Genomic DNA, 4,598 nt, shown 5'->3' with positions numbered 1-4,598 from the left:
TCCAAATCCCTCCTCCTCCAAATCCCTCCTTCTCCCCAAATCCCTCCTCCTCCAAATCCCTCCTTCTCCCCAAATCCCCTCCTCCCCAAATCCCTCCTCCTCCAAATCACTCCCTCCTCCAAATCCCTCCTCCTCCCCAAATCACTCCCTCCTCCAAATCCCTCCTCCTCCAAATCCCTCCTTCTCCCCAAATCCCCTCCTCCTCCAAATCCCTCCTCCTCCCCAAATCACTCCCTCCTCCAAATCCCTCCTTCTCCCCAAATCCCTCCTCCTCCCCAAATCCCTCCTCCTCCCCAAATCCCTCCTCCTCCCCAAATCCCCTCCTCCTCCAAATCCCTCCTCCTCCCCAAATCCCCTCCTCCTCCAAATCCCTCCTCCTCCCCAAATCCCTCCTCCTCCCCAAATCCCTCCTCCTCCTCCAAATCCCCTCCTCCTCCAAATCCCTCCTCCCCAAATCACTCCCTCCTCCAAATCCCTCCTCCTCCCCCCAATCCCCTCCTCCCCTAAACACCTCCTCCAAATCCCCCTCCCCTCCCCCTCCAGTGGCCAGATGGAATTTAACACAAGTTTAACATCAGAAAGAAATCTCGACAGCACAGGTTCTCCATGAATGGTGCTGCAATGGTTGGGGAGAGAGAGAATTGGATGAGAAACTGATTGAACAGCAGAAAGTAGTGGAGGGAGGTGACGAGGGGCTGCTCCGGGGCTGGGTGCTGTTTCTCAGACTCAAAGTCACTGCAAATTCAGCTTTGGCGACGTTCCCAAACATTGAGAGACCACAGCAGCTCAAAATGACGGAGTGAGTTGGACAAAATAAGTAAGTGGTCAGATAAATGGCGGATGGAATTTAATGCGGACAACGGCAAAGAATTACACATTGGATGGAAAATGAGCAACATCTGTACACCATGAATGATGAAATGGAAAGCGACCCAGGGCTCTTGCCACACTTAGCATGGCCAAATGCTGCAGCACGGCAATCAACAGAGGCAACACAACTTGTTTTTATTCATTCCCAGGATGTGGCCGTCGCTGGCAAGGCCAGCATTTATTGCCCATCCCTAATTGCCCCTTGAGAAGGTGGTGGTGAGCCGCCTTCTTGAACCGCTGCTCCCATAGTGCTGGTGGGGTGGGGTGGGTTGTGGTTAGGGTGGGAGTCAGGGAGGGTTTGGGGTGGGGTCGGGCAGGGGATTTGGGTTGGGTGGGGTCGGGTGAGATTGGGGTGCACTAGGATTGGGGGTGTAACCTGCCCCATGTCTGAATTAGATGGATCAGACAGTCTTCACCTTGTTCCAGTTGTGGAGTGGAGGAAGTGCATCCGGGAGGGCGCTGAGCACCTCGAGTCTCATCGCCGAGAGCGTGCAGGCAGCGGAAGGAGCGTGCGGCAAACCAGTCCCACCCTCCCTTACCCTCAAAATCTGTCCCACCTGTGACAGGGACTGTGGTTCTCGTATTGGACTGTTCAGCCACCTAAGGACTCATTTTTAAGAGCGGAAACAAGTCTTCCTCGATTCTGAGGGACTACCTATGATGATGATAATGATGCCCCAGTTATGATTCCCTCACAGGACCTCCCAACCTCAGAACGCTACTCAAGATCCTGGTTTAGGCTTTAACTACCAAACAAATGTATTAATCAGCAAAACAGTAAGTAACCAACCTGGATTTGCGAGTAGTTATTAAATTAATGAGGATATAACAGGCAGTCAAGACTATTGAACGGGACCGAGTATTATTATGTGGCAGGTCTTCTGACAGCAGTCACTCAAGATAACTGAATCATGACTCCATCACGAGCAAGACTGCAACGAAATAGACAGGAATTCTATTTTTAAAGAACCAATAAGAGTTGATCCACAAACTCCGCCAAGGAACCCAAGGCTCGCTGAAGAGTAACCAAGCATATTCCCCTCATAGGGCAGCTATGCTCGTGCTATGCTACTGCCAACCAGGCTGAGATCAGGCAGCCTGGCCTGAGGACATTTACGGAACTATCGAGGAGATACCACATGTTGTCTGTAGGGTGACAGAATAACTCAAGGGAGACCCTGCAATAGAGTTTTCAAAGTCTTTGTAGCTCCTTCCAAATAGTAATGTCTCGTCCATCTTACTATGTTGACACCTACGGGTATAAAGTGCTATGTATCCTGCCCTTTTTTGGGGCGTAAAACAGGCACGCACCATACCAGTATGTTAACGAATAAGGGGATAAGGAGTTATGGGGAGCGGGCAGGGAAGTGGACCTGAGTCCATGATAGGATCAGCCATGATCGTATTGAATGGCGGAGCAGACTTGAGGGGCCGTATGGCCTATTCCTGCTCCTATTTCTTATGTTCTTACGAAATATTGCAGGAGGTAACACAATCAGAAAGGACAGGGAAGCACAAAGGTGAGGTGGGGCAGGTGTACAAGTCAGAGATAGGATGATGGGATAGAGACAAGGGAAATAACTAAGAAGGTTAGAAACAGAGTCCACTTGTGTTATGTATTTAACCCTTGACAACCTGTATCGCACCACCACCAGAGGGCCTACCTGTTGGAGTCCCAAAGGATCCCAGCATCCCTTGGGAGCACTGTATATAAGCAGGCCTCCCACACTGTACCAGCTCTCTGGAGTTTCATTAAAGGAGCTAAGATCACACTTAACTCATTGCATTCAGTACTCAGTTGCAATAAACAATAAGAAGGGATTGCTCACGCTAATCACACCAGACCACCGACTAGTGGAAACCTGGTGGAGGAAGAAATATGTCAGCAAATATGTGAAATGAGTAAAAGACATTGAAAAATAATCATGGGAGATTTTAACTTTTTCCATATAAACGAGCAAGAGATAGTGAAAGGGAAAAAGGGAATGGAGTTTTACAGTGTGTTCAAGACTCTTTTACCCAGTGCGTAAAACGCCCAACGAGAGCATTAGCCCAGCGGGACATGCAGTGGGAAATGATCCAGAACAGAAAAGGGGAGTGAGCATTGGAAGCATCGCGGAAATAGCAACCACAACATCATAAAGTTTCAGATAATGGTTGACAAAGGCCCAAGTGTGAAATTGGGGAAAAAACTAATTTTAGAAAAAATAAACTGGTTCTCCCTTTCCACTCACTCTCTCTCTCTAAACACCTCACTCTTTCTCACTCCCCCTCCCTCTCTCTCTCTATCTCCCTCTCTCTCCCTCTCCCTCTCTCCCTTTCTTCTCTCTCACCACCTCTCCTCTCTCTCTCTCTCTCTCCCTCCCTCCCTCTCACCCTCCCTCTCCCTTCCTCCCTCCCTCTCCCTTCCTCCCTCATTCTCTCGCCCTCCCTATCTTTCTCTGCCCAGCTCTCTTTCCCCCCTTCCCTCTCTCCCCCTCCCACGCTCTGCTCTCTCACTCTCCCCTTCCTCTCTCACTTTCTCTCACTCCCCGCTACTCCTCCCTCTCTCCCATTCTTTTCACTCTCTGTTCCTCACTCCGCCTCCCTCACACTCTCTATTTTCCTCTCCTCTCCCGCTTTCTCTCTTCCTGCCACTCTCCTTCCTCTCTCCCTGTCCCACTCTCTCACTCCCTGTCCTGCTTTCTCCCTCTCCCTCTTTTCTGTTGTGTATGCAATAACTGTTAGACTGAATACTCTTTAACTCCAAGAGGTATGACCTTGGCTCTACTTTATTAAGGCCCAAAGTGACTCCTATACAAAATGGCTGGCCTTTTATACTTGGGCTGCACACACGTGCGTGCAGCCCAATGGCCTCCAACAGTGACGCCATCTAGTGGCTAGTGATCCCAAAAGTACATACATGACAATACCCGCCTCTGGAGATATTAACACAGTCTTTTACAAATTGAGACGGTCCGGTGTTTTACGCTCCCAGGTTGACCGTCTCAGTTCAACTCCAGCCTTGGGTGAGTGTTCAGAGTCTGTTGTGACTGGTGGCTGGGTGGCTGACCTGGTGGGAATGGCAATGGCCATGTCAGGGATTGAAAGTCCATTTTCATTGAACATGTCAGTGATTGAAAGTCCCGATTCACTGATGACCACTGAGTCCTCTGATGACTGGGGGTAGGTTGGTTGGTCGTCGATTGTCTCTTCCTCTGACTGTTCCGGTTCGTCTGTGTGCCACAGCTTTGTCTGATCCATATGTTTCCTGCATGTTTGCCCATTTTTGAGCTTGACAATAAATACTCTGTTGCCTTCCTTGGCCATGACCGTACCAGCGATCCAGTTGGGACCCTGACCATAATTCAGAACATATACAGGATCAGTTACAGAAATATCGTGTGACACAGCTGCGCGATCATGATATCCTTGCTGATTTTGTCTTCTATATTCAACATAATTATTCAAGTCAGAATGTACAAGAGATAGCTTGGTCTTAAGACCTCTCTTCATCATGAGTTCAGCAGGCGAGACCCCGGTAAGCGTGTGTGGTCTTGTCCTGTAACTAAGCAGTATGCATGACAGGCGGGTCTGCAGTGACCCTTGGGTTACTCGCTTCATACTCTGCTTTATGATTTGGACAGCACGTTCTGCTTGCCCATTGGATGCAGGTTTGAACGGTGCTGACCTTACATGTTTGATACCATTGAGTTTTATGAACTCTTGAAACTCCTGACTGGTGAAGC

The sequence above is a fragment of the Pristiophorus japonicus genome, chromosome 18 (assembly GCF_044704955.1).
Source record: "Pristiophorus japonicus isolate sPriJap1 chromosome 18, sPriJap1.hap1, whole genome shotgun sequence".
Classification (NCBI taxonomy): Eukaryota; Metazoa; Chordata; class Chondrichthyes; family Pristiophoridae; genus Pristiophorus; species Pristiophorus japonicus.
Note: the sequence above shows the minus strand (reverse complement) of the source record.